Below are 10287 nucleotides of genomic sequence, written 5' to 3' on the forward strand. Positions count from 1 at the left end.
CCAATACTTACTGTAAAAAATTCATGAATTCCGAGGAATTCTTCCAAGTGAATTACCTGCATTGGATGTCAAAATGTATTCAAGAGTTTTTGTATACATGTATAATGATTTCTGCAGAGTTTGTGAAATTTTAATCAGAAATAATTTTAACTTATCTGTTTAAATGAATAGTACAGAAACAAAAGTATTTCTGGTGCTTGTCTGAAAAAGAATATTTTAAACGATTCTCTGTTTGTATAATTTGTCCTTTCAGATTGTATTCCATATAGAAAGTTTTAGATTCCTTTTTTTCCTAGGTCCTAACATTATTTTTCTTTGGGATAAAATGACAATGTTGTCTAATTTCAAAAGTTTTGTAAAGTTTATGGTATGTAAACGCCTTTCTGAGGTGAAGATTTAATACACTGATGTCAAACTAAATTTGATTATATGAATTACGTGTGTTGTTACACTTGTTATTTTGTAATCAACTTTTTAATAACTGTTTTTCATTTCTTGCATCTGAAGAAAGAAAAATACGGAATACTTCACAAATTTTCATATCATCCTTGTGCAATTGCCATGTTAATCTCTGTATTGTAATTTGGGAATACCTGCTGCTGAAGCATGTAGTATCTCAAATTTAAGCAGTTAATGATGCAATCTTTATACAGACTTATATCTATGGTTGCCTACTTGTAATAAGGAAACTATATTGTTCCTGACAATGCTACTGATCTTATTTCCCTAAAATTCTGTGAATAGTGGAAAAAAATATATTGTTCATGTTAATGCTCACATTTGCAAATTTTTTTTGTCAATGACAATTTTAAGTCTTTTTCATTTGGAATTTGATCATACTTTCAATAATTTATTGCTAGGTCCAAAGGTGATGGCTTTTTCATGTACTAATTGATCCAACTGAATTAGCTTTGTGGAGCTAATGGATTCAAAGTAAGCCTTGCTTAAGAGCTACTTCTAACCTTCTGCAGTTGACATTTTCCCAAGTGAGGTCTTACTGGCACAAATGTCTACCTGACCCTTTATTCTTCTTCCATGTAGGAACAGACCAATCAGAATATCTTACCCTGACACCATAGATTGTTTTACTTGAACAAAACTAATCTTAGTTACAAGGGATCATAGAGAGATGAACAGTTCAGACATAACTGTTCAGACTAGAAGGTATTTTATCAAAATATAATTGTTTATTATATCTAACATTTCAAAAGTAACTAAAGCCAAGAAGGGGAAAAAATTGTTCATATTCATGATTACTTAATATCCTGGCCTGTCTACCATCCTACCAGGCAGGAAGTTACACTACTGCATTTCTATCACCAAATATTTTCATAGTTGCAGGAGAAGTCCAGATGTTTCTTCTCATTATTAGGCCTTAAATTGTTAATGTTTTCATCACAGTGTTTTCTCTTGCCTACAGGCTGTAAATCTACAAATAGTAAAGCTTTAGGTCCAACTCTATCAAACACTGAGGTAGAGATAATGTAATAATACTTTAAAACAGAGTTGCCTTTAATAATGTAACCACAACAGAACAATGCAAAACATGTGTCTTTTTTCTTATATTATACATAGTTATATATTTTATATTTATATGTGCTGATTTTATATTTCACACAATGAAACTTACTAGAATTAGTTGATAATTTCACAAATAAATTAAAATTTATTTATTCCAATAAATAGAATTGGAATATAAATAATTAGGTTTAAAATGTATATTAGAATATAAAAAGTATCAACGCAGTGTCTTTGGTATAAACTTGTGATACATTCAAACTGTTCTTGGTTTTCTGAATTCACATGGTAAAAAACCAATTTTGTTTTCCTCTAATCTATAAGGGATTTTACTCTGCTTCTCTGTTTATTGTTTTAATTCACTGATTCCAAACTGTTTTTCTCCGTATTTCTGAAGCATTCCTACTGATTATGCCCAAATTTTTCTGATAAGATGTCTAACAAATATTATTCTTCTGCACGACCCAATGATTCCTAGGATCCCAGGTACCAGTTACCTGCATCATCAGATAACAAGGGCAAGACTTCTCACATAGGCCCATGCAACATGCAACAAAGTAATTGAAGACCCATTTCAATTTCTCATTTTCCTATATTTCAGGGCCCCAGTTCCTTGAGATGCAGGATTTAGCAGTAAGCAATTGTGAAATGCAAGGCAACTTAAAATGAAAGATGAGATCACAAATTTTGAGAGTATGTACTATGATTCAAACATTCAACTTACAGATGGCCAGCCCATATCAGTGAACAAGTTTACAAGGTGTCATAAGATTATTTTTAATACCCCTCCCCTATGATTAATGAAATATTTTAGTCCAGCATAAGTGGGCCAAAAAATAGTTCCTGGAAGGATAGATCCATAATTGGTCTACCAAGATCCAGAAAAATTTACTTAGAGTTCAAATATAATTCAGAAAAAACTTTGAGAAGATCCTTAGTGCTGCAAAACACTGGGACTTCACTACAACATGGCTCAGTGATATAAAATGTCACTCTCAAACCAATGATAATCTACATTTAATCGACTGAAAGTTATTCCTTTACACATTAACTTTTTAAAATCACATATGCTAAAATAACATTTGACAAGTAGATGATACTTAGTGACATTACAAGTTTTTCAAGTGTAGGGAGCAAGTTATAATAGAGTTGAATTATTTACCCAGCACTAATGCCAAACACGTTCAACCATTCATTGAAGTCTAGAAATAGTACCAACCACAATTTGTGTTTTTCAGTAGGAGCCTTCCAGAAATGTGTTAAATAGATCATCCTGCCAAATTTCAAACCAAAACGTTTGCTAATAAAGTAAATGTCATCATTTAATAAGGCACATTTTAAAATGTCACAAATAGTTGTCTTATCATATGTAATATTATGTTTTCCCTATCTGTGTAACATAGGGAGAAATATGACTTTAGGTCTTGAATATGGGTACTCATCAGAGATATGACGAACATAAAATCTGTCTTCTATTTCTATCACATTCCTATATAGGAATAAATTTTAGTTTTCTTCTTTTTCCAAAACTTATAGGTAGTAAAAATATTATACCATGTAAAATAAAACAATCACACCACTGTACAAAGCTATTTATAGAAATTGGTAGCTAGGAGTACATTCTATGCATTTTTTAACTTTCTTTTTGACTGAAGATTAATCTTCCAAATGGATGAGAATAAAATCATGTTTAGGTGCTTCACGTCTCCAGTCTTGCAAATTGTTACTGCAGATGAATGAATTATGGAAATATAAGCTGACATCAGTTCAAGCATATGCAGAATGGAAACTCCCTGAAATGTATATAAACCTTTCAAAGTATTAATAGACAGTTTAACAGGATGACTATCAGGAAGTTGAAAACAGAAAGAAATTATAGTAAAGACATAGAATGAATGAAAAATGAACAAGGGGCAAGTACAGCTAGAATACTCAATGTACACATATGATAAAGGAAGTGGTAAATCTGAAATAAATATTGGAGAAGCATTTGGTTGAGAATGATGGAAGGAGTGACTCTGATCCAAGAGCAATGGACAATTAGATGGATATATTTAATTGTTACACACTTGCACAACCTTTTGAAATTCAGTTTAAAAACACAACAAAAAACAAAAACACACAAAAATCACAACCAACCAGAAATCTCTAGAGAGTATGAGTATTTCCTCCCAAAATTTTAAGCAGTTAATGAAGGGTAGTCTTGGGAAAAGCAAACAACGCTATCCAAAGAGAGGTTTGGGATAGGGGAGAATTTTGAACAGATTTAAATAGATTGTCTAAGGTTATAAATCACAATCACCTACATCTCCTGCAAATAGTATCTTTTTCTAGGAGTTCTCTGTCTGAACTGGATAATCCAGTCGTGAGACACACTTGATAGCTTGTGAAGATAGAATGGAAGAAACAAGATCAAGAATGCATTACTCCACTGGAGAGAAAACAATCCTCCATATTTTCTCTAATCTTTCTTCACTACTCTTTCTTCATACTTTTAAGTCAATTGATTTTGAATTATATTTTTCCTTCTTTCTTCTGGCAAAGTAATTTGTCAAAGTAATTCATTAAATATTATTTGCCATTTTCTTCTTTCATGCTGATTAATTGGCCAGGCGAGTCTATGAAACTTCCCTCTTGCACTTGGTTGCCATGAAACAACATCTATGTCAATGAGAAGAAGTCTAATGTAAAACTTTGTCTCCAGAAAACAGTCCAAGAAGCTGTGATCATAAATATTTGGCTGTATTTTTTCTCTTACCTTGAAAGTCTTCTTGTGTCTAAAGTGCCACAAACATAAGTACTCCATCACTTTTTGGTTCAGTCAATTCTAACCTAAAAGATATATTTTGCTAAGAAATGCTTAGAGGAAACTGAAAAATACTGCACTTTTATCTTCTATGGTAAGACTCTCCTTAGATACCATATCAGGAACAATGAAGTTATTCTATGCAAAATTATTTCAATAGATTATTTTTCTCTTGGTCTTTCATTTGTTCACCAAGATGTATGGAGGAGAGTAGAGTTAAATCACCTATACCTAGAAATACAGTGACTGTTACAAAAGGTCAATTCTTCTATGTCCTGCTTCCATGTCCTCCTCTTAGCTCTTGCCTGATTTCCAATTAATCACAGCATCTTGGCTTCAAGTTTAGTGAAGCTGAAGGACTATATGGGCTCCACCACTGTTAAATCTTCATGATTTGTCTTTGAAAACTCTTTAAGTTGCCTCTTTTGGATGTGGAATGTATTTCCATGTCTCCACTCAATCTGTTCGGCATTGTAGTGAGCCAAATAGGCTCTGTAAAATCAATTTAGTTATTAAAAATATTAACACGATTTAGGGCTGGGAAGTTGGCTCTTTGGTAGAGTGCTTGCCTTGAATGCCTGAGACCCTGGGTTTGATTCCTCAGCACCACATAAGCAAGAAGAAAAAAAGCCGAAAGTGGCGCTGTGGCTCAAGTGGTAGAGCACTAGCCTTGAGCTGAAGACCTGAGGGACCCAGGCCCAGAGTTCAGGCCCCACGACCGGACCCTCCAAAAAATATTAATACAATTTATATAAAATGTTTGGACTCCCTTCACTGCTAAAGCCAATACGCTTAGCTAGGGCTTCTAAGAACTATGTTTTCTTACCTTTTCCATTTGCTCAATTCTTTTCTGAACCCAAAACATTTTGGCTTATGTAATAAGAGAAGTCTTCACTATCTCATGTTATTAAAGATATTATTTTTTGTGATCCACTTAGAAATGTGAAATCATTGGTTTGAATTATGTAATCAGATTTTTTTCTGTTTCACTGCTTCAAATGCAAAGACATTGTGGAAAGTGTTACAAACAGAAATGTGTAAACCCAACACCTTCTTGCATTTTGGAGGGCACTTTCTCCCTAAATATTTTGACTCAAATTATCTTTTTCAGAGAATTACTGTTTGGTAATTAAAGGTAAATTCAAAAATTTTGATGTCTTATTTTTTAAGAACTTGAATTTAAATTCCAATACAACCTTGTTTCACACAGTGAGAATATAGTTCCTGGGTCAGGACGATTCCAAGGGAACCTACAGGATTTACAGCAATGTTTCTGAGGTTTGTTTAGTGTGAAAAAGAGCCATCTTCACCCACATTGCTTCCTCTCTACTAAGTCTCCATGGATTTCTTTGCATGAAAGCCTATTCTCCCAGGAAATTTTAATTTTTCTTAATAGGCTAAGTTGTTAAAAATTTTGAAAAATTCAAATTTACCTGTCATAACTTTAAAACTCTTGAAATTCCTTTATCAGAACCGCGAATTCACCAATCCTAATTCCACCTTTACCATCCAAAAGTTAACATGCTCTTTTCATGATATAGTGTCCATGCAACTATTATTTTCCAGTAGCTTTGTACTGCGCATATATAGGCATATAAGCTGATGCTAAGCAAAATGAATTCCAAGATATGGAACCATAGTTTTTTTATTTGTGGTTGTTGTTTTTGTTGAACTATGTGACTTGTTTTCTTTGGGTTTTTCCCCTATAGTTCATTCCTGCTGTATTTGATTTTGTATTGTGTATGCATTTCCCTTAAATAGGGAAGGGAAGAGGAAAAGCAAAATGGTGAGACAAAAGGCAAAGGGAAAACCAATGCAATAGCAATACTCACAAGACAATATGTTGGAAATGTACCTCATAAATTGTGAGTGGTGAAGGGGTGAAGGAAAACTGTGAGAAAAATGAAGGAGGGGTAACAAGTTTGAAGTGTTTTTTATTCACTACCTTACAATTACTGTAACCTCACTGTACATCAATTTGATAATGAAATTGAAAAAATAAGCTGCGTAAAATGTAATTTTACTGTATTGGCACAGTAAATATTATTCTTTATGTAGCAATATTTTAAAAATCAATTCTATTTGACATCTAATTCAAATTGATTACCTCTTTTTTACCAGAGGGTCATCAACGTGATTGTTATCCAACTAGAAAATATTTTCATAATATACTTGCCAAATTTTTCGAAAAAGAATAAATTTATTACTTTCTTATTCTAAAACAGAAAAACAATTTAATGCTATGGAAACCCATAACTTTTAAAATTAAATAATTTGTTAAGAGGACAGAGTATATATTTTCTTCAAAATTCATATGACAAATAACTACACATAATTACTCATTTTTAAATTCTCAACATTCCATACGTTAGAGATTCAAAATAGTACTTTTTTGCATGTTATAAAATTCTGCAATAGATCCAGTTTCCAATGGAGTGTACAGATTGAGAAGTCAATAGAAAAATAGCCACATTCTGGTAGAGGATAAAACTATGAAGCATCTGTAATAATTCGTCAAGAGTAAGCATTTTTTTTATCAGAGTAATCTGTTATTTCTATGACTATCAATCCCAACATTTATGCCATGAAGTCATCCTAGCCCAACAGTTTCGAACTTGTAAGGGGCACCCTAAAATTCTTAATTCATATTATGAATAGCTTATCTGTATTGTGAAAAATACTACACCTCTGCTAATGTGAAGCCCTCCGTGTTCTGGAAAGAATACCACAATAACCTGAGATGCATAATTTTTCCTCCACTGGTATTCTTGAGATCATCTCACTTGCAAATATTATTTATATTTATACATTTTTAATTATCATAGATATTCAGGAAGCTAAGATTGGAAAATTATGGTTCAAAGCCCACCCTGGCAGGAAGGTTTCTTAGAATCGTATCTCCAATATACTTCTCCACAAAAGCCAGACACAAGTGGCACTGAGGTTGAAGTGGTAGGGCATGAGCCTTGAGCATAAACATGCTCAGAGACACTGTCCAGGCCAAGAGTTCAAGCTCTAGGCAAACCAATAAAACAAAAACAATGTTGAGTACAAACCCCAAACCTAGCATTTTTCTCAATGTATACAGAGGCACGTAAATAAGGAAATGGCTTCCTGTGTTACTTAGAGGTTGAAAAAAGAAGATGTCACACAACTACTCTCTTCATACCATTTTAAACCAAACCCTCAAAAATTGCTGTTTTTCTTTTCTTTTTTTTTTTTTCAGGTAAGGGGTAGGTTTATTCAGTAGGCCTGCTGGGACCAGGCAAGGTTGGCACTCCACGTGGCTGGGAATTAGAAAGAGCTGGAAAAGAGAGGAAAGAGCTAGAGCAGAGAGAACTAGAAAAGAACAGAGAGAGAGGTAAGAACAGAGAGAGAGAGCTAGAATAGAACAGAGAGAGAGAGAGCTAGAAATGAACAGAGAGAGCAGAGAGCTAGAAACGAACAGAGAGAGCACCTGGGCCTGTGGTAGGCCTTATCTAGGGTATGGGCGGGGAAAGGTGTGGCCACATCAAATTCAGATGTGACCTCTTCTAGGTGTCCCAGTTGCCTAGGTAACGCAGGTACTGGGTGGAGACTTTGCTGTGAGGAGGGTGGAGTCTGCTAGCCATCCAGGAGTGGACCTTACATTCCAGCCTTTTAATAATCTTGAAATAGGGCAAGGATTCTCTCTGGCTACTTCCTGCTGACAAGGGGCATCGACAATAGGGGCAAAAGGCTGGAATTTGGTCTCCTCCCATAAGGCAGTGAGCAGTAGCTGTCCCTTGGTGGATTGAGTCCTTGGGTGAAGTCTGGAGAAGTCTCATGAGCATTGAGCGGCTGGAAAAAAAAAAACTAAACGGCAAATAAATGGCAAGAGGAAGGACTTGGGGCTGAAAATGTTGGTAGAAATGTCCCTAGCTACTTCTGACATCTGGCGACTAAGTAGAGAAGTCAGATGACAAAGGCAAGAATATAAATTCCTGTTCAGTTAATAGGTAGACAGGTATAACCATTGGCTGGGTAGGCTTCTTACTTCCACTGACCTCCCGGCTCTGGTTAAATTTGAAAGGGCAGGCACAAAGTAGCTGATGTGATATTATCTCCTCTTAGTCCTCTCCATGTTTCCTTGTTCCCCAGACTGGCTGAGTCTAGGTGCTCGTTGCTCGGATGGCTTCTCCCAGTTGGTATTCAAGATTTGAACTCCATGCCTGGGCAGCGTCCCTGAGCACTTCTGCTCAAGCAGTTCTACCACGTTGAGTTACAATAACACTTCCAGTGTTCAAGGAGGTTTGAACTCAAGGCCTGGGCACTGTCCCTGAGCACTTCTGCTCAAGGCTAGAACTGAACCACTTTGAGTTATAGTATCACTTGCAGAGTTTAGCTGGGAGATGGAGTCTTAGGGATTTTTCAGCCCGAGCTGGCTTTGAACTGAAATCTTTGGCACAAAAGCCCTTTACTATTTCCAATTAAAGCAACAAGGAGATCAAGTGGAATAAGTAGAGCTTACCTGCTCCTATCAAGAACTGACCAACAAATATTCTGCAATGACAAAACTCATTAGACGTGATGAGAATTTTAGCATAGATATGCCCAGTATTTTAGAACCATGTAGTCAGTAGTAGAATACACAACACAAAACAAAAAAGGCAAATCTCAAAACCTAAAATTTTGACAACATTTAGACATCTTTGCTAACAAAGCACTTCAGATGGTTGGGCCTCAGTTACCAGGGCCAGAGTAGAGAAGTGGTGTGGACATGGATGTGAAGGCCAGCAATGGTATCGATGCGATGTTTCCGCCGCAGACAGACTGGTTAGCAAAAGGCCGTCAGAACTGTCGGTATTCCTCAGGGCAAAAAAGGAAAAAGCAAACAAAAAAAGAAAAAAGAGGGAAAAAAAACCAGAGAGAAATCCCAGCTATCCTGACTTTAAGCTCTTTATCCGAGTCACGGCACCATTTATGTTAGGTTTTTTAAAAAGAGGTAACCAAGGAAGGACAGCACCAGCATGCACGTGGTATTCAGGTAAGGGGTAGGTTTATTCAGTAGGCCTGCTGGGACCAGGCAAGGTTGGCACTCCACGTGGCTGAGAATGAGAGAGAGCTTGAAAAGAGAGGAAAGAGCTAGAGCAGAGAGAGCTAGAAAAGAACAGAGAGAGAGAGGTAAGAACAGAGAGAGAGAGCTAGGATAGAACAGAGAGAGAGAGAGATAGAAATGAACAGAGAGAGCAGAGAGCTAGAAACAGGAAATTGCTGTTTTTCTAAATTTATAAATTAATATCATCCATTTCTTAGCAACTCTGTCTAGATTATTCACATTAACATGGTATACATGAACTGTGGGAATTATCTATTAACTATGTTCTAATTATAACTCTCTTGAAAGAATATTCTAGGAAAATAGAATGCAAGAATCATTTGTGAATTTGTCCATTAATCCCTCTACTTAAAAAGAATTTTTTAGTATCCTATAGAATATAAAATTACAAACAAAACAAAAATACATATTTTAAATCTAAATTCTAATTTAACAAAGTCTACAAAGTACTACATTAGATGAACTTTGCTATTTCTCCTGGCTTAAGCTTTTGTAATCCTTCAACATTTCTTTGGAATCCAACAGAATGGTGCTTACTAAGTTTTGTAAATTTTTGGATGGAAATAGTGAGCCATTCTGCATCTAGAATTTTCTGTAATAAGAGAGCATTTAAAACCAAATGAGGATATATATAAGTTGCATTTCAATAGGAAACTTGACTTCTCAAAACATAATGAGAAAATTAGCCCAAAATTCCAACTGTGTATTCCTTTTTTGTTGTTTGGTTTGTTTTATTGAGACAAAGTTGTTCTACCTGCTCCAGGGAAGGTATCGCAATGTAATTCCATTCTCTAATCTCCTGACGAAGTGCTAGAATTCCAGGCTTGTATCACATTGCCCTGCCATAGTTTGTTTATTTACTCTAGAAACAGACTCGTAATTCTGA

The 10287-nt window shown here is 35.2% G+C and overlaps 1 pseudogene; it reads right to left on the minus strand.

Moving 5' to 3' along the window:
- Positions 1-511: 511 nt before the first annotated feature.
- Positions 512-608, minus strand: LOC138831521 (U6 spliceosomal RNA; annotated as a pseudogene).
- Positions 609-10287: the final 9679 nt, after the last annotated feature.

This window comes from Dipodomys merriami, unplaced genomic scaffold, assembly GCF_024711535.1.
Source record: "Dipodomys merriami isolate MVZ:Mamm:240054 unplaced genomic scaffold, mDipMer1.0.p SCAF_199, whole genome shotgun sequence".
NCBI lineage: Eukaryota > Metazoa > Chordata > Mammalia > Rodentia > Heteromyidae > Dipodomys > Dipodomys merriami.